Below are 20,449 nucleotides of genomic sequence, written 5' to 3'. Positions count from 1 at the left end.
GTGAGGAATGACTTTGGCATGTCGCAGACAGCCTCCCTCCCTGGTGCTCACTGCTCCCACGCATGCCTCCTTTCAGCTCTGACCTAAGCCTGGGAAGGGCCTGGGGCTCAGTCACACTGGGAAAGAATATAGAAAGATCAGTGTTTCACTTTGCACAGGAGCTGGGATGATACTGATCTCAGAGGGAGAGATCCTAGTTCCCTGCCCGGAATTAAACCTGGGCAACCTGGATGAAAACCAAGAGTCCTAGCCGCTAGACCACCAGGGACTAGAGGCGAGAAGCAAAAGTGGCCCGGGCTCTTGCCCCTGTTTGTAAGCAAGACTGTTTCAAGGAGACAAAAACTGTAAAAACAGGTCCAACGTTTATGATTAGATACATAGCACAACGTATGGGAGAGCACACAGGAAAACAGTTTGTTCATCCAGCTCAGAAGGAGGGCAGAGATACACACCTGCAGAGGAGTGCGGAGTGAGTGAGGAGGAACACAGTCTGGACGTGTTTAAATCACTTATATAGGACAGCCCTTCTAGGCCTTTGTTTACCTTTGGCCAATTACCTTGTATCTTTCTTCACACCTGACTGGTCCACACACCTTCCCAAAGATGTGTGTGCAAGTTTCTTCTAAGATGTATCCCTCCATAGAGGCCTATGGGTGCGTGTCCACACTTATTATGGGGTGGGGTCCCTTCCCTTTTCAACCCCAAAGAAGACTTCCTGAACATGTGCAGACAGGGAAGTCTTCCTTGACCTCAGGAGTGGGCACCTTTTCTCTTTGCTTTAGCAGAACTCAGCTTTTACCACTAGCTTTGTCCTTGGAGTGTCTGGGTGAGAACAAAGCTTGAATTTTACTCCACTTGACAAATACCAGGTGTCTGGCCCAGAGGTCGGCTATCTCCTACCTCAATACTGACAGAGTGGAAGTGGCGAGAGGTAGGCACAGACAGCAGGAGTGGAGAGGGCCTGAGGGCACGTAAGTGAGCAAGGGATTCTCAGCTAAGGTCCTGGCAGGAGATCACAGGGGGTCTCTCATCCAAGCTCTCTTCACCACGTGGCCTGTCCAGAAGTGCTGAGCGGCTCCCATGGAGATGATGTTGGCCTGGAGCAAGTCATTCACCGTCAGGAATGGCGAAGGCCTTGTCCCTGAGATAGAGCTGGGTTTCCAGGAAACTCTGTGGACAACAGTCCACCATTTATGAGATTTTAGGCATTGGACATGCTCGCTGAATATCTCATACAATCAACCCGATCCTCTTTTAATACTTCTGTGCTTAAAAAAATCCAGTGGGCTTTTTGGCTCGCTGGAGGTGACTTCATTTCGTCTCGTAGTGATGTTAACGGGCAGGTGACAGGAGCTGTCCAGTGCACACGGCTCGTTTGCTCTGAACAGAGGACTGAGGAGGAGCCATGGCAGGTGAGAGAGCTCCTTAGCCCTCTGCAGGACAGGGTGGAAGGTGTCTGTGGGTGCCTCACTGCAGAAATGCCAGCCGCAGCCTGGAGTTGGGTGGGGGCGTTGGTCACGTGTGTCTGTACCTGCCACCCTCCACCTGTCTTTTCAGTGTCCTCTCCTCCTCCTGTGCTCCCTCTTCTCCTCTCTTTCTCTCTCATCTGCACTCTCACCTTCTCTTGCCTTTCAACTCCCTCCCTCCAATCGCTCTGTGCTTTAGCACAATTTCCAGGCCAGGCTGTTTCTTTAAGGGTGGACCCCAGGCCATCAGTCTGGCCCTGGCTCACATTCTCCCAACTCAGGAGGAGGGGACATTCTCGAGCTTCTAGAGAAATCCTAGAGAGGAATTCCAGAGGAGTCGTGTTCATCTTTGGATCAGCCACAGTGGCCAGAGGTTGGTTCTGCAGGGACTGTGATTGGTTCAGCAGTCCTGCAGCCAGAGCAGAGGATTGCCGTGAGTGACAACCCCCTTCTTGGCAGTGTCACTGGAGTTGGGGAGGGGCAAGTAGATGATGCTCTACCAGCCCGAATTTATTAAGCCTTTAAAAATAACCTGTGTGATTACCAGAATGTCTTAGCATGTCTTGAACTCTAAAGATGTTGTAATGTCATGGTTGAAACTTTCCTTTCTGATCAAGTTTTCCTTGCTCTAATTTGTAATGTTTACACTGAATAATAGTTTAAGGTTGTAAATACTCTATAAAAATCATTACTAATTGTTTGAATATGGAGTGGTAGTAATGTATTTTTGGCTTTTTCTGATGACTTATATGATTTAATAGATATATTTCTTGAAATGGTGAGTTTCTTGTCTATGGGGAAAAGGTCTGCTGTCTTTCTAATCAATGGGGTGTGGGAAACACAAGCTTTTCCAGACCAGAGTTTTTATTGGCTTCCCAGGTAAGTGCTAGTGGTAAAGAATCTACCTCCAAGGCAGGAGATGTAAGAGACTTAGGTTTGATCCCTGGGTTGGCTAGGTCCTATGGAAAAGGGCATGGGAACCCACTCCAGTATTCTTGCCTGGAGAATCCCTTGGACAGGAGCCTGGTGGGCTACAGTCCATGGGGTCTTAAAGAGTCGGACATGACTAAAGTGACTTAGCATGCAAACAAGCTTGCTGGCTTGAGCCCTAGACAGGCATGGCTTCAGAGTTAGCAAAGTGGAGACAGTAATAGCTGTCCTGTAGAGAGACGATAACTGAACAAGGTTATTAGAGTATGTACGGCAGTGTCTCTGTGCTTAATATTCAGTGGCTGTTGTGTATCATTTAATATAAATGACCTCCTGATTATGATGACCCACAAGGTCATGTGACATTCTGACAAGGCATGTTAAGAACATATCTGTAAATGCAAGGCATTATTGTGATGCAGTTGCCTTCTTGGTTGGTAAAATGTCTTGATTCTGAGTCCAAGGATGAACTTTTGTTTGAAGATGCTGAAGTGACCTGTCCTTTCTTGGTTTTAAATCATGCTCTACTCCTCTTGATGCTTTAAACACCTGACCTATTGGTTTTGTCTTGAGTCAGAAAAAAATTTTTTTTCATGTATGTGGAACTAGGCTTGTACACTTATTAATTAGAGGTCCATCTCCAAAGAAATCTGGACTCATTATTATTGAGCAACACAAAATATGAATAATAATTTTTTTAAATATCAGCTTGACTCTATCCAGAAGATGGGGACAAACTGACATGAATGCTGCCCAAGCACATTGTCCATATGTGAGGACCCAGGGGACCCATCTCATCCCCAGGGGGCCGTCAGCAGCACCGACCACTCAGGAGGCTAAGGGAGCTCGGGGGATAGGAGCTAGGTGACTTAGACAGGGTGCTGGAGGCACTGGTCCTTTTCTTTCCTTTATTTTTTTTGTATTTAAAAAAATGTGTATTGGAGTGTAGTTACTGTGCAGTGTTGTGTTAGTTTCTGCTACACAGCAAAGTGAATCAGCTATACGTGTGTGTGTGTGTGTGTGTGTGTATAATATATCCCCTCTGTCAACACATGCCTTTCCACAGTGATGGAAAACTACCATGATGGATGACCACCATGGTCCTGGGGGAGACAGTTGTGCCCAAGACAGCTTCATTGCCGGCAAATGCTCTGTTATAGCTGGACTTGGTTTTTAGGCAGAGTCCAGTTGTGTGACGTGTGGTCATCATCTCCTTCCATGTTGAGTTTCCAGGCCCAGGAGACCCTCAGTCATTTGATGGCGACCCTGTCTCTCCGGAGCTGACAGCCTAGCCCTGGTACAGTGTGACAGGCGGGGGAAGCAACAAGGGGGATCAGTTCCTCCAGAATTCTGTTGACGCAGATCTGATTAGGAGCGTACCAGGTGGTCCTGGGGGTGAGAGTGTCCTAGACGAGGAGACCAATCTCCAGGAGCCAGGCCTCAAGCCCCATCATGCAGGGAGGCCTGTCACCATTTCATCTGTAGTCAGCTTGAGACATTTTAATTAATCAGTGATGGCATTAGTAAGGGTTGTGCTTAAAGTGCTGTCTAACTTAATTTGCTCATTTAATTTACTCTGAGGAACCAGGAGAAAGGGCAGCTACTCCTCCCGCTGCGCAGGCGAGGGGCAGTCGGATCTGGTCTCAGCCCCAGGGGTCTGTGGTTGGAGGAAAATGTCTGTGTTCCCGCCTTAGGGTATCGTACATTAAACTGAAGGTGCCTCGTGCAGTGCTGACATTCCTTTTTCCATCATTTGTATGCGTATGAGCTGTGCGTTCAGATTGAAATGGGATGTCATCAGAGTAGAAGGAAGCAACCATTTTCAAAGCAATGAAAATAAACTTGAGCTAAAGAGACAGACTTATTGTTCTGTAATCATGTGTTCGTTGGACACCTAAGTGGAGCTGCCTCTTGGACCTCCACTCAGCACTGTCATATGGAGCAGTACGTGAAGTTGGCCAACCACTTACCCCTTTAATTCAGGTGTCAGTTTCTAGAGAAACGACCCATAATGAAACCTTCCTCCTAGTTCTGATCCCTGTAGCAGATGCCTTGGCTGGAAAATGACAAGACAGAACAGTGGCCAGTGGAGCCTGGGAATGTGTAAGGAATATGACATACACTCATTAAAGGAGTAATTCATATGCATTAAGATATAATAGGCAATTAAATTCATGAATTTATTAATTCAGCAAATATTTACATCCTACTGTGTGCTTGGCAAATTTCCTGCCCAGGTATATCTTACCCTCTAGTGAGAGAGGCAGACAATAAAAAAGTGAACACACACATTTTTAAATTATAGGTTGAAATTATCACTATGAGGAAAGTAAAGAGTGAACCAATTTTGCAGAATGAAAAGCAGAAGAGTTTCATTTAGAAAGTGTGGTCAGAGGAGGCCTTTCTGAAGAGGCAACATTTATGCTAACACCTAAAGAACTTGAGGCTGGTGAGGGCCAGGATGGTGAGCCTGGCTGGCAGAAGTGTGGGAAGGTCACAGAGCCTGACAGAAAAGACTGACTGCTCTCCAGGTCATGAGATGAATCTGAGGGAACAGGCAGGGGCCTGACCATTCAGGCCCTTGCAGTCATGCAAACAGACTGACTTCTATCGTGGGTACAGTAGAAGTTCTCGCAGGGCTTTTGAAAGGGAATGACCTGATGCGATTCATGCACAGAACAGATGGTTGGGCCAAGTGTGTAGGAGATGGGGGACCATGGTATTGAGAAACGAGTTGGGAGTAACTAAGGTGGCCCAGGTGAAAGGTGTGATGCTCTGGACCAGGAGAGGCAGCAAGAGGTGACAGGAAGTGGACCCTCTGCACACACGTTATCTTGAGTTCCTGACTGGAGTAACTTTGGAGGTCAGAAAAGTCTGTCTCAGCTGCATCGTGACAAGCTTATGTTAACCAGATTTTAGAGATCAGGAAAGCAAACTTCCCCCTTTCTTTCTTCTAAAATGATTTACAAAAAGCCATGGCTAAGAAAAAATCTGAGACTGTGGATATCAGAAAATTTATTTTCTAAAACTTAATTCTCCAAAAATGATGTAAAACTCTAAGGCAAAGGTTAGATGGGGAAAAGTCACTGCACTTGCTTCTTTATCTTATCATGTTTCAAGAGATGTTTTTAAATTTTGGGAAAATCCTTTCTCAAAGCCTCATGTTCAAAAATGAAAAAATCTCACCCTGAAAGGTTCTGGTTCGAGCTTGTCCACAAACATTTTTTGCTTTGAAAAAGGATTTAAACATGTCTGGTGAGTTTGTAGAGACTTATGAAGGTATCTGAGCAATTATTAATTTCTCTTTAGCATTTGCTTAAAAGTTTTTTTGATGTATTAGCAAAGTTTGTAGTAAAACATATTTGGATCAAAATATGGTACATAGAGTAAAGATATTTAAAAATTACTCATTAGAAATAACATTATGGAGTTTATAAGAGCTGAAAATGGGCTTCCTTGGTGGCTCAGTGATAAAGAGCCCCCTGTCAAGGCAGGAGACACAGTTTCAATCCCTGGGTTGGGAAGATACCCTGGAGGAGGACATGGCAACCCAATCCAGTATCAGTGTCTGGGAAATTCCACGGATAGAGGACCCTGGCAGTCTACAGTCCATGGGATCGCAAAAGAATTGGACATGACTTAGTGACTAAACAACAGTGAAATGAAAATAATTCCTAAAGTAAGCTATTCCTTTACCAGCAAGCTATTATTTGGGGAGTCATTTTTAATTTCTTTAGGAGCCTCTCATTGTGATGGTTATAACCTGTGGGAAGAGGAGGGCCAGATTTGTCTAAAACTAAATTCTTAGGTTTGTGTGGACTTCACTGGAGCCTGGATTTTTTAGATAGTGAAAAATGTTAAGAATTCAGGGGCCCTGCCAGTCACCCCTTGTGACATCTTCCTGACTGGCTCTGAGCCCTCGAAGCAGAGGAGCCCACTGGCCAAACATCCTTCTTCCTGTCTGCTTGGCACTGCACAGTCAGACATGGCAGAGCAGTGGGGAGCTGAGAGAAATGGAAAGCGTTGAGAGAGTAGCATTGAAACATATGTATGTAAATCATATGTAAAATAGCTAGCTAGTGGGAAGTTGCTATATAACACAGGGAGCTCAGTCCAGTGCTCTGTGACAACCTAGAGAGGTGGGATGGAGTAGTGGGTGGGAGAGAAGTTCAAGAGGGAGGGGACATGTGTATGCTTATAGCTGATTGACATTGTTTATGGCAGAAACCAACACAACATTGTAAAGCAATTATCCTCCAATTAAAAATAAATTTTAAAAAGTTTGGGATCACGGGGTCAGTAATGGGTATTCAGAAGCTAGTTGTGAGAGAAGGGGGTGGGCAGGATCGTCTCCAAGACGCAGGTGTTAGTCTCTACAACAGATTTGAAGCTGATGGCAGCATTAGACCCAGCCGTGCTGGGTCATTCTATTTGACAAAGAGCAGTTAACTCACTGGTTTTGCCTGCTGAAGTCTGATTAACACTTAAGAAGCAACTGTTATAAGACATCAAACTCAATTTTGAATGTCTGTGACTCACATCCTGGAAGGACATGGCCAAAATATTTTTTAAAAGGTCAGCCTAGAGTTGCCATGAGGTCCACAGCTCCCTCCTGGAATCCGTGGAAGAAGACACACAGCAGTGTTACTCATAACATCTGAACGCTGGAAACAAACTCAAATGTCCATCAGCAGATGAGTGGATAGACAAAACACAGCACATCCTTACAATGGAATAGCACTCAATGATGAAAAGACATCAAGCACTGATATGTGCTGTAACATGGGTAAGCCTTCAAAATGCTGTGCTAAGCGAAAGAAGATGGTCACAGAAGACTATGTGGTGTGATTTGATTTATATGAAACACCCAGAACTGGCAAGTATTTATATAGGATCTGGAAGTAGATTAGCCCTTGTTGAGGGCTGGGGACAGAAAGGAATGGGAATTAACCTCTGACAAGATTCCTTTGGTGGGTGGAATGTTCTAAGAATAGACAGCTGCACAGCCTTGTGGGGTGTGGGGTATGGGTTCTTCTGTTGTTTGGTTTGTTTTGTTATTTGTTTGCTTTTTGGCCACATCATGTGGCTTGTGGGGTCTTAGTCCCCTCATCCTTGACAATCCCTCAGCAGTGACACCACTGAGTCCTAACCCTTAGACTACCAGGGAATTCCCTGTTCAGTCCCGTGAGCTGTCCACTTTAAGTGGACATTTAATAATATGTTAATGATATCTTAATAAAGCTATTTTTTTTAAAAGCAAGTAAATAGAATTTCTCACATTAGCCACTAGACCTAATCGTGGGCCACAATTGAACATCCCACCTGTCCTCAGCAATCTGTTCAGGCTGGTCACAGTTTTGAAATCGTATGTTGGTTACTTTCCTTCCTGCCTGGTCCACTCCTGGCCATTTCCCCTGTGCTCAGGAGATATACTCAAGGAAACCAAGTCTTTCAACTACTAATATGACTAAATGAGCTAAATCAAAATTTGAGAGATAAATCTGCTGGCACAAATTTGTAGGAAAACAAGTAGCAGAGTTTATTCCAAAATTTAAAAGATCTCCACCTATTTAAATAATGACTCTGTAGGGATGAAATGAGCAGTATTTCTCTGTATAAACTTTAGGTTGAGCAAATCTTAAAACGCATACATTCACAAAATAGGTAATATGTGTGTATGTGATCTGAAATGAGTCATCTATTCCAAATAAACTTTTTTCAGACATAATCTCCATGAGAGGAGTCAGATTGTCCAAGTTTTCTCAATCTGTAGTTCTAATGGAGAAGGAATCCCAGAGCGATGGTATTGGGAAGGAGGTGGGAGGAGGGTTCAGAATGGGGAACACGTGTACACTCGTGGCGGATTCATGTTGATGTATGGCAAAACCAATACAATATTGTAAAGTAAAAAAAAAAAATTGTGACATGACTGTAAAAAAATAATAATAATAAAAGAAAAAATTATTTTTAATTGAAAAAAAATAAATTACCTCTGTTCAAATAGAAAAAAATCCTTAGGAACAAAGAGTGGCAATGATAATGGTTACAATAAATAAAAGGGGGAAGAAATATGTTCGCCTTTGCTCTGAGGTAAAGCCCCATCTCTCACTTCTGTTTCGTTGGGCCTCCACCCTCTCACCAGAATGTCCCCAACTACCGCCCACTGGGCCCTTGCCTGGCCTCTGAATCTCCACTTAGGACCCCTCTCCATGGGCCCCTGACCAAGCCACTGCTCAAGATCTTTGCTTCTACTTATCTTAAACAGGCTTAGAAACATGAACCACGGGCAACTGCTAGGTCAGGAGAGGAAGTCTGAGCCCTTGAGAAGAAAGCAGACATTTCCTGAGGCGAAGACAGACCTTTTACATGGTGCTTCCTAGCCAGTGGGCCCGCAGTGAGGACTGGCCATCCTGGTGCTGTGGAACTGGCCGTGGGAGCACAGCATGGCCTTGGACACGGGCATTGCTAGTCTATTCAGCTGTCCAATGAACAGCCATCGTGGCAAATAAGTGCCCTCCAGTCTAGGCTCCCCTTAGTTTCTGTGGAAAGCTCTTGTTTATAATTTTTTCCTCCTTAAAAGGACCTTTAGATCATTAGCACCATGGTTGTCATCACCATCATCAAAGTTATTATACCTGCTTAATATTTCTTATCTGCATATTATAATTCCATATCAAACTCAAATTTGGATGTTTTTTTTCTGCTTCCTCTTTTTTAATTTTTAAATTTTTAATTGAAGTATAGCTGATTTATAATGTCCTAATTTCTGCTGTACAGCAAAGTAATTCAGTCATACATATATCCACTATGATTTATCTCAAGATATTGAATATATATCCTGAGATATATATTCTCAGTGCTATACAGTTCTCTGTGCTACATGGTAGGATCTTGTTTTTCCATTCTATATATAATAGTTTGCATCTGCTAGTCCCAACCTCCCACTCCATCCCTCCTCCAGCCCCCTCCTTCTTGGCAACCACAAGTCTGTTCTCTATGTAACTCTATTTCTGTTTCATATATAAGTTCACTTGAGTCTTATTTTAGATTCCACATATAAGTGATATCATATGATATTTGTCTTTCTCCATCTGACTTACTTCACTTAGTAGGGATTCACCCATCCCTGGATTCACCCATCCCTGTTCCTAGATGGACCTGCTGCTGCTGCTGCTAAGTCACTTCAGTCGTGTCGGACTCTGTGTGAGCCCATGGACGGCAGCCTACCAGGCTCCCCCATCCCTGGGATTCTCCAGGCAAGAACACTGGAGTGGGTTGCCATTTCCTTCTCCAATGCACGAAAGTGACAAGTGAAAGTGAAGTCACTCAGTCATGTCTGGCTCTCAGCGACCCCATGGACTGCAGCCTACCAGGTTCCTCCGTCCATGGGATTTTCCAGGCAAGAGTACTGGAGTGGGGTGCCATTTCCTTCTCCGAGATGGACCTAGAGAATGGTAAAACTCCATTGTATTGAATATATATGTAGCACATCTTCTTTCCCCATTCATCTGTCTGTGGGCATTTAGGTTGTTTCCATGTCTCGACTATTGTAAGTAGTGCTGCTGTTGGGGTGCACATTGGGGTGCATGTATTTTTGAATTACAGTTTTCTCTGAATCTGTGCCCAGGAGTGGGATTGCTGGATCTTCTGGTACCTCTGTTTTTCTGAGGAATCTCCATACTGTTCTCCATAGTGACTGCACCAACTCATGCTTGCTCTTTCTGAATGTTGTCTTATGTGAAGCCCATGAGCATTTTATTTTATTTCATTCTATTTTGATTTATTTTGCTTCTGGGTGTTGTTTTTTTTTGTTTGTTTGTTTATTAAAATCAGTAATAAAACATCCAGGATCCCCGATACTTTGAGTATCTTTCTAAGTTTGAAAACTTTAATCAGTTTCATCTGCCATTTTATCTTACTCAGCAATGTTGACATTCTCTGGATAATCCACCAGCTTTCTCCCCTCCTCCCCCACCAAGCCCTGGCCACTCTGCATTTACTCAAAGGGCAGGTGGCACTCTCCCAGCATGAGCCATCGTGTTGTCCAGAGGCTACACTTGACAACATGAAAACTAAGGCTCAGAGGGGAATGAAGGTGTCCTGTGTTAGTGCTCAGTGAGGAAAGAGGCCTGCCCTATCCTTTGGGGGCTCAGGGCAAAGGGAAGAGAGAGTTGAAGGAGTTACGGCAGTGTATGTGGGCCTGTCAGACAGTGTTCTGTGAGAAGTGACGGGTAAACAGGGACTTGAAGGAAGTGAAGGAATAAAGCAGGGGCTATGGAGATAGAACATTCCAGCCAGGGAGAGTGGCAAGTGCAAAGCCTGAGGGAGGCAGATACAGTGAGCATCCTGAACAGAGTGAGCAGGAGGAACGAGGTGGAAGACGACTGCACAGAGGGGTACTGGGCCAGATCATGGAGCCTGGTGGACCATGTGGAAGAGGCTCCAGAAGAAGCGGGTAAACCAGAGCCATGTGGCATGCTGTGGTGCTTGCAGGAGCAGGAGGAATCAGTGTCTTCACAAAGGCAGGCACCATTAGGTAGTCAGTGACAGACGCCTGGTTAGATGGGTGCAGGAGAAGAGGATGATGGGTGGCTTTCTGGAGGAGCCAGTACACTCGGAGGTCAGCAGAGAAAAAAGGTCTTGCTGGAGGGGGAAGGAGTGAAGGATTTTTTTTTTTTTTTATGGAGGAATCAACAGCATATTTTTAGCCTGAAAGGAATAATCCAGTAGAGGAAAAAACTGTGGTTTTGTCCTCCCTTAATATGTATATTTCCTAGATGTGCTCCTGCCTTGTATTGCCTACATCTTTCTCGCACGTAATTCCAAACCACTGTGGTATAAATAGCTCTGCTGTACTCTCTTTTGAGTGTCACGGGAGGAAACGTGATAAACTCTCTATGTTTATAGTCTGTGCCTATGTCTAATAGTCCTTGGGGGCTTCCCTGGTGGCTCAAACAGTAAATAATCTTCATGCAATGCAGGAGACCTGGGTTCCATCCCTGGGTTGGGAAGATCACCTGGAGAAGGGAGTAGCTACTCACTCCAGTATTCTTGCCTGGAGAATTCCAATTTTCTTGGGCTCCAAAATCAATGCAGATGGTGACTGCAGCCATGAAATTAAAAGATGCTTGCTCATTGGAAGAAAAGCTATGACAAACCTAGGCAGAGATATCACTTTGCCGACAAAAGTCCGTATAGTCAAAGCTATGGTTTTTTCAGTAGTCATGTTTGGATGTGAGAGTTGGACCATAAAGAAGGCTGAGCATGAAAGAATTAATGCTTTCAAACTATGGTGCTAGGGAAGACTCTTGAGAGTTCCTTGGACACAAGGAGATCAAAGCAGTCAATCCTAAAGGAAATCAACCCAGAATATTCATTGGAAGGACTGATGTTGAAGCTGAAGCTCCAATACTTTGGCCACCTGATGAGAAGAGCCAACTCATTGGAAAAGACCCTGATGGTGGGGAAGATTGAAGACAGGAGAAGGAGATGACAGAGGATGAGATGGCTGGATGGCATCCCTGACTCAATGGACATGGATTTGAGCAAACTCTGGGAGATGGTAAAGAACAGAGAAGCTTGGCGTACTGTAGTCCATGGGGTCATAAAGAGTTGGGCATGACTGAGCGACTGAACAACGACACTACAAAAGCCATGAGAAAAGCAAGCTCTTTTTTTTTTTTTAATGAGAGGTTTGTTTTTGTTTTTTGGCTGGCCTGGGTCTTGGTTACTGTGCTCGGTCTTTCTCTAGTTGTAGTGAGCGGGGGCAACTCTTCCGTGGTACCCGGGCTTCTCATTGCAGTGGCTTCTCGTTGCAGAGCACAGGCTCCAGGGTGTGCAGGCTTCAGCAGCTGCAGCTCGCAGGCTCTAGAGCCTGTGGCTCAGTAGTTGTGGTGCGTGGGCTTAGTTGCTCATTGGCATGTGGTGTCTTCCCAAACCAAGGATCCAACCCGTGTCCCCTGTGTTGACAGGCGGATTCTTAACCACTGGATCACCAGGGAAGTCCCAGGAGATTTTAAATTAACCATGAAAACTACATTATCAGGGCTTTAAAGTCCCAACATGTTTATGAATACAAATATTCCTATTTTCAGTGAATGTTTAAAATGTATCATCCAAGCATTTTTAAAAGTTCTAAATGGCATCTTCCAGATTTCTTAACTTTCTGAGACCACAGTAAATTTCTTATGGAAGAACAGGAGAAGATGATCTGGTTTGACAGAATATAATTCAGGGTGTTATTTACACAATGGAGTGTGAACCTTACTGTTTAATCATCTAGTCTCTAAAATAGATGCACCTCCCATGTTCAGCAGCACAGAATGTCAGCATTTTCAACACTTGTCAGAGACTCTGAGCACCTACTGGCTGCCATTTGTGTAAGACCACTATGATCTGAGATAACAGGGGAAATATGTGCTCACTGTCCTTGTAGGTTTCTCAGAGTTGTAGCCCTCTGTCAGGTTACATCACCGAAAAGCAAGGGCACTACACACTCCAAGTGTGTGCTGACTTGCCTCTCCTCACAAATGCCTTCACTGAGTTAAAGCTTAAAAATTAGTCTGTTTATAGTGAAGATTTGTGTAAACAAACAAAAAGCCTAATAGAAAAGTTTCTGTCTTCTGTATTTTTGCCTTTTTACTAACTACAGTTCACATCCCTTTTATAGACAGCCACATCAAGAATTCTTCCCATATATTAGAATCAAGAAAATGTGGTTGTAGTTTTGTTTTCTCTGGATGATCTTATATGCTTTCCTTTTTCAAAAATGAACACTGTAGCCCATTGTGTTTCCATTAATATGTTTCCTTGAATAGGGTTGAATTTGTCTGGTTAGACTACTCCTCTCCAGGATCAGGCTTCCCTAGTGGCTCAGACAGTAAAGAATCTGCCTGCAATGTGGGAGACCCAGAGATTGAACCTGGAATCTCCAGGATCTGGTAAAACACACGCAACCATTTTTCTAGGTACTTTCTTTTATCAAAAACTATTTTAACCTGCCACATTTTATATATTCAGAGTTCTAGGAGATTCAGCCTTTCAGAATCAAATACTTCTAAATAAACAGAAATAAAAGCAAATAATAAATATAAATTACTATAATGAATGTAAATATATGGTAAATATAAATGCATAAGTGTAAATAACTATGTTCATGTTAATAACTAGAGGAAGACTTTGGTGGCGGTGTTTTTCATCGTCCTGTGCATTTGCCTTGTGAGGAGGCCATTCAGAGCGAGGCTTACAGCTTGGACTAAGGAGGTGTTGTCTGTGTCTGGCTGGATCTGCCACTCACTCTGACCATGAGTGAGTAATTTGACCGTTTTAAGTTTCAGTTTCTTCATGGTTAAAGTTGGGTAACAACAATATGTACCTCAGGAGGTTATTCTGAGATATATGTGAGTGTGTGTGTGAGTGTGTGTGTGTGATATTTTTGTTTCCTTTGCCTTGAAGTAAATGCACAGCCTTGTCCTCTGGACCCATCTTTCCTTATCTACAGCCTTTCCAAACCTTAAGAAACAGCTATTTCTTCCTGCGGTAGCTCATCCATATAATGTCCTACATTTATAGGACATTGGACAGTTATCAAAGAGATCCTGAATCTAGGGGATTAACTTCACAACTTGAATGTGTTTTCTTATGAAGAAATGATCCATCTCTTTGGACTCACCTCTTCTCCACAATAACAGTTTCAGGAAATGCTCATGTACATCATCTCTGCTTATTGGCCTTATACTCGTGAGAAGAATATATTTGCAGCTTTCAGAGCATAAGCACAAAACATATATATCTAACTGTCATGGAATCTTAAGTTGAGCGGGTCTTGTTGACTAAGTGGCAGACTCCTCTTGTGCTCTGCACACTGAGTGGCGCGTGTGGTGCAGGCTGCACAGAGGTGCCTTCTGCCAGCCCGGCCTCCTAAGGCAGGTCCCACAGACCTGTCCCGCAGAGTTCTGGGGCTCCTGTGAAGTCTGGTCAGAAGAGTCGAAGTCTCTGTGAGCTGTTCTAACTGCGTCATCACCCCTGGACATGCAGATATGGTTGCTTTTCTCGCTGAGTCAGACTGTCAGAGTTAAAGTTCAGAAATCCAACTCAAATTCAGAAATATGTCCCTGACAACACTTAAGTTCTTTTCACCTGTAGTCATAAGAAATATTGTGGTTGATTGTTTTCACTGTATTTTCAGGATGTTTGTGGGTGTATGGGTGTGTGATCATTGCGGTTATAAAGAAGGACAGGCCGAGCCAGGGCTCAGTCCACTAGGCGTCTATACCTGCTTGATTCCTGGAGTCCCACCCCCGCCCCAACCCAGCCTCCGTCCAGAGCCCCTCCCCGCTCTTTCGGATTAAAATATTTTCACTGAAATTAATAGGCTGCCAATAGAGAACTATAAAAGGAAGTAAAATTTTTTCAGATGACATCTTTGGTAGGCTAATTCTAAGAACTGCAACTTCTAGTCAGCAACCTAAACAAAGATAATATGAACAAAAACAAACCATGTGATACTGAAAACTCTTCTCTCATCACTTCCAGTGGTTTTGAAAAAACAGCATCACAAAAAGTGGAGAGACTAGAAAGAAGGAAAGCTAGCATTATTTTTTAGACCCAACAGTCCAGGTGACTCTGCTAAGCTGGTGGGGAAGGAGAGCACTGCTCTCAGCCCGTGGTTGGAAGACTCTTTTCTGCTCCCAACCTGATGCTCGAACCGGGCTCCTGGGACACTCACTTAGACTGGATTATTACTGCTCGGTGTTAGAGGAGTGGCTCCCTTCCCTTTCAATTGAACAACAACAGCAGTGTATCTGTGGCCTTTGTTTCTGTTGGGAGACTAACAAGGTAAAGTCTTGATTAAGGAATATTCTTAATTGTGACTTCTCTGGTGGCTCAGACAGTAAAGCATCTGCCCGCAATGCGAGAGACCCGGGTTCGATTCCTGGGTTGGGACGATCCCCTGGAGAAGGTAAATGGCAATCCACTCCAGCACTCTTCCCTGGAAAATCCCATGGACAGAGAGTCCTGATAGGCTACAGTCCATGGGGTCACAAAGAGTCCAGTACGACTGAGTGACTTCACTTTCACTTTTCACTTAATCAAGGGCACAACAGCCATATTTGAAAGAAATCATCTTCATAAATCTTCCAAGACTTATATCTCTGCACACCATCCACAGACCCCCATCCCCATCCTCACTGGAAGTTAAACTCAAGTGCCAAACCCCGGCTTCTTCCCTGCTCAGCAGGCTGCTTTCTCCATTTGTGAAGTGAAGTGAAAGTCACTCAGTCCTGTCAGACTCCTTGAGACCCAGGGACTAGTCCATGGAATTTTCCAGGCCAGAATAGTGGAGTGGGTAGCCTTTCCCTTCTCCAGGGGATCTTCTCGACCCAGGAATCAAACCAGGTTCTCCTGCATTGCAGGCGGATTCTTTACCAACTGAGCTATCAGGGAATCCCTTTGTGAAGGAGGTCCTATCCCCTTCTCCTTTCCAAATTGGACCTGTAGGTCATTTTTGTTTGTTATTTGAAATGTTATCACCACTGTGCCTTTTCACTTAGTACCTAGTTATGTAATGAACTTCTCTTTCCTACTCAATTTAAGAAATTTTAGGAATCATTGACTGAGGGGTGAGGCAGAAGGGATGGGGGTTATCAGCAGGCTCGCACTTGGAGCTCGTGGACTATCTCCAGTGCCTGGAGGAAGGCCTGAGCAGGAGGGGACTGGGGCCTCTCCATCCCCGCTTCCCTCAGTATTTTTCCTCTTACTTCTGCCAGCTCACCTCCAGGGACATGTTCTTTTTTCCTGCCTAAAGTGTGGGGGGAAAGTCTTGTCATTGTCAGAGTTTTGTTGAAAGAGAACTGGCATTTGGGAGCAGCATTTGCTAGGAGGCTTAGGATAGATAGGCCTGCTCGCAGAGCTGCCCACAAGTGCCCACATCTGCTTCCAAGCAAGTACATCCCAGGGAGACTAACCTGGAACAGAGCCACCTGGCCCGGGAGCTGCTTTTCCGAAATACCTCTGCACCTGACTTTGAGAATCCTCTCTGCTGTCTGGTGCCCAGGGCCCAGCTCCTAGCTCAGCTGTGTGTGCAGCCAAGAGTCTAGGGACACAGGAACCACTTGCCCCATCAGTCACGTTCATATCCAGAGCCTGAACCAGTAGGGTGGAGGACGCTCTGGCCTCGGTGGGGAGTCCTAGGGCAACAGGGTCCCCTGCAGCACTCCCAGGTTATTCCGTACAGAGTCCTTGTTCTCAGCCCCATTTCCCCTTCTAAAGGAAGTATGGAAAACTAAGATTTCTCTTTGAAAGCCCTCGGGGCACAACTGCCCTGAATCCTGAGCTGGGGCAACATCCTTGGCATCTGTGCACACCTGTGACTCTTGCCTGGGTTTCAGGGCCCTCAGCCCTGCACCGACTCAGGCATCCTGACCACACTCTCTAGTTCTCCTGCTGTAGGAATGGCCACACTTGTTTTCTGTGTAAAACTTAAAATGTTTGTATTAGACTGGGCTTTCTGTGATACTTAGAAAATAAGATAGTAAGAAAATTAAGATGCTTTGGTGGTCTAAATACTTGTGAAGTACATTTTTTTTTTAATATTACAAAATGCCTTAAAGAGTTCTAAGTAAATTTAAGAGAGGATTTACTGGATTTTCACTAACTGTAGGGAAAAAAAGCAAAAAGAATTAGTTTGATCCATCGTGTCTTACTGTGAGCTGTAACAGTAACCTCATAGCTGCTGCACTCAACGAATGTTTCATTCTGTTGTTTAAAAACAGGGATTCATTCAGCTGCATAGGAGATGAAATCTGTCATTAGAAACTTTGCCATCAGGCTTAAGAAATATATTTATAACTCATTTCTTTCAGGAACTAGGTTTCAAGATCTCCATAAGAAGTCTTTTATTAAGATAAATCACAGCTTTGTTAGTTTCTCAGAAGCACTCTTTTTAATTCCCAAGGAGAATCACAATAATGAAAATAAATTAACCTAGTAGGTTATTTTCTTTCTAATGGCACCTGTTTTTATTAATAGAATTCCAGTCTACATATTTCTTGGGCTTCCCTGGTGGCTCAGGCAGTAAAGAATCTGTCTGCAATGCAGGAGACCTGGGTTCAATCCCTGGGTTGAGAAGATCCCCTGGAGAAGGGAATGGCAACCTATTCCAGTATTCTTGCCTAGAGAATTCCATGGACAGAGGAACTTGGAAGACTGTAGTCCATGGAGTCACAAAGAGTCGGACACAACTGAGCAACTAACACACATATTCCTTACTATTTGCTTAGTAGAAGCAGTCATTCATAACATTGTAAAGCATTTTATAAGAACTTTTAGTGCCTTTTTTTTTTTTAGCTGGACTAGGTCTTAGTTGCCGCACATGGGATCTTACCTGTGGCATGCAGACTCTTCCTTGCAGTGTATGGGATCTAGTTCACGGCCCAGAGATGGAACCCGGGCCCCTGCACTGGGAGCGGCCCCTGGGTCACCAGGGAAGCCCTCTAAAGGACTCTTAAAGTGAAGCTTTCTGGATGTTTGCAGCAGCTCTGGGCAGTCCTAGTAGTGATACTCTTCTGCGTTCTTGAGCCCTTGTCCTCCCCGAGGGACACAGGGGGCCAAGCGAGCAGATGCTACCCCAGCATCAGACAGCAGGGCGACCTGCTGTGCAACCTCCCTTCCAGTGATGTCCTCTTTTAACTGTTTCTCTGGTAAATTCAATACTGTTTTCCTTGGAGCATGTGTTTAAAAGGAAATGCTAGATGAGTTCAAACATTACTGCTCAGTCTCTATTTTCTGTTTTCAAATGACTGGTCCCCATGCTTGATGATGCTCAATTAAAAAAGAAAAAATGGTCCCAAGTATTCATTGTATAGATTTCCATGCCTGGGGAAACATAATGTGGAAACTGAATCTGAGATCATTTTAAATAAACATAAGAGTTCTTATATGATGCTGCTTATTTCACTAATGCTTCTGATTTATATGGTAGTGCCATCCCCTTTTATGTAATGGAGCCAATCTCAGCACCTCACCTGAATATGAGGGATATTTCTTTATTTTCCTGTGTGTAAGACTCCTTTAGTATGCCTAAAAATATAAACGTGCTTGTGTCCTATTCCATTCGACCTTCTTTGATTCCAAGTTAAGAGCCACTGGATGAATTCACCTCTGGCTCTATTATGTTTTTAAATCAAGTATCAGGTAACATTCCTGTGTATGTGGTATTATTTTTCTCTAATAAATCAAATTCTTCATGATACTTGCTCACCTACTATAGATGGACTGTAGTGATCTTTGTAAGTCTTTGTTTATATCATGTGTTTTCTCCCCATCCAGAGTAAAAGAAGCTGAAGAGGTGTGTAGGCAGAAAAAGGGAAAGTCACTCTATAAAATAAAACCAAGACATGACTCTGGAATTGTAAGTATTTATTCTGTTTTTGATTTGTAGCTTTCTCTGGCTTTTAAACACTCTTTTCTCAGAAGATACAAATCCACCTAATAATATTTTAATCATCTTCCTCTTAAGTTTGAACAAATAGTGAGCTTCCAACTTAGAGAATCTCCTTTTCCTTCTGCCTGTAATCAAGTACCAGAGGCTAAAAGAATCTCGGTGTTCAGCATTCAAAGCCTAACCATCAAGATGGGTCCACTGAGGGGGTGCATATATGTGGGGGGCTGCTGGTGGAGTTGGGGCCATCTTTCACTCTCCTCATCATACATGGGTCACAGCACAGCTCTTGTAATCCCATGAGCACCCTTGGGGCCTAGCACAGGGAGTGCAGGTGCAGCATGTTCTTTGCTCAGACCAGGGGCTCAGGCTGCACAGGGGCTACCAGCAGCTGTCAGCCCACAGCCAAGCGTAACAAGCCAAGCTCTTCCCTCTTTGCTCGTTTCTTCCTCAAAATAAAACACCAGGTTGTGCACCAGGAAGGGAAGGGTTTGGTGGACATGATGAGTCCGCGTGATGCTGTCTTATGTTTTGTTGAATGTTTGAGGGATTATCACTTGGCACTACAGAGCAAGTAAATGCTATTTTAAATGAAAAGTTGGGTTAGACTTTAAAATAGCATTTTGAATTAGTCTAATATAGTGTAAATGGAAGATACTCAAATAACCAAAATTGGGCCACAATTAAATAGCTTTATTTAGAAAAAGTTAGAAATTATATCTGCATTTAAAAGATATTTTCCCTTCTGTTTCTCTGTATCAAAATCTTATTGAACAACAAGTATGATATTATGGTTTGGTTTATGTTCTGTCTTTTTGATGAAAGTAAATCTTCCAGTACATGTATAGAATGAGAAGGAATAGTTATTTACTAACCACAGTTATGCTGTTATAAGGATAGCAGAGAATTAAATCACATTAAGAATGAGATGAAAGTGTGTTAGTCCCTCAGTTGTGTTTGGCTCTTTGCAACCCCATAGACTACAGGCTGCCAAGCTCCTCTGCCCATGGAATTCCCAAGGCAAGAATACTGGAATGGGTCGCCATTCCATTCTCCAGGAGATCTTCCCGACCCAGGGATTGAACCCGGGTCTCCTACATTGTGGACAGATTCTTTACCATCTGAGTCATAGAAGAGAATTAAATTACATTAACAATGAGATGAAGGTTGAATTTTCATATTTATGTGTTTGTACATAAGACTGAAAATGAGAAAGGTGAGCTGATACTTCTTCACATCGATTAGAAGCTAAATTTTTAAACCCTTTTTTCCCTCAAAAACATTAGTGACAATTCTGAGATAAATAGATTTTACTTATATCTTTTTTCATTTATGAGCTTGTGGATCTTTAACCTTTTCTCAAAGAATTTGATCCAAATGAAAATGTTATTCTAAACTCCATACATTCTTTAAAGTTATGCCTTCTAACTATTTCTCTTATCTGATGAATTTATTTCAGAAAGCAAAAATAAGCATGAAAACCTGACCAGTGAAAAGCAAAACAAAAATGAGTAACTGCAGCCGCTTCCACAGAATTCAGCCGGCCTGAGGGCAGGAAGGAAACTCATCATTTTGATCATGTTTCTTCTTGGCCTCTTGCATAATCTTTATG

The 20,449-nt window shown here is 43.6% G+C and overlaps 1 long non-coding RNA gene across 2 annotated transcripts in view; it reads left to right on the top strand.

The window, feature by feature from the left end:
* The window catches only part of LOC147343277 (uncharacterized), a 23,602-nt gene extending 3,153 nt beyond the window's left edge, over positions 1 to 20,449 (top strand). Inside the window, exons 1-3 of one of the 2 annotated variants that reach the window (XR_015156605.1) lie at positions 7,046 to 7,182; positions 18,726 to 18,807; positions 20,297 to 20,449. This is a non-coding gene — a long non-coding RNA (uncharacterized LOC147343277). Of the gene's footprint in view, positions 1 to 7,045; positions 7,183 to 18,725; positions 18,808 to 20,296 lie in introns of those variants that run through there. The other variant, XR_015156606.1, reaches the window with a different exon arrangement.

Source organism: Bos grunniens, chromosome 28 (assembly GCF_055505025.1).
Source record: "Bos grunniens cultivar Pamir isolate PY7600 chromosome 28, Bosgru_T2T1.0, whole genome shotgun sequence".
In the NCBI taxonomy this organism is placed as follows: domain Eukaryota; kingdom Metazoa; phylum Chordata; class Mammalia; order Artiodactyla; family Bovidae; genus Bos; species Bos grunniens.
The sequence above is the reverse complement of the archived record's forward strand: the minus strand, read 5'-3'. Positions and strand labels throughout refer to the sequence as shown.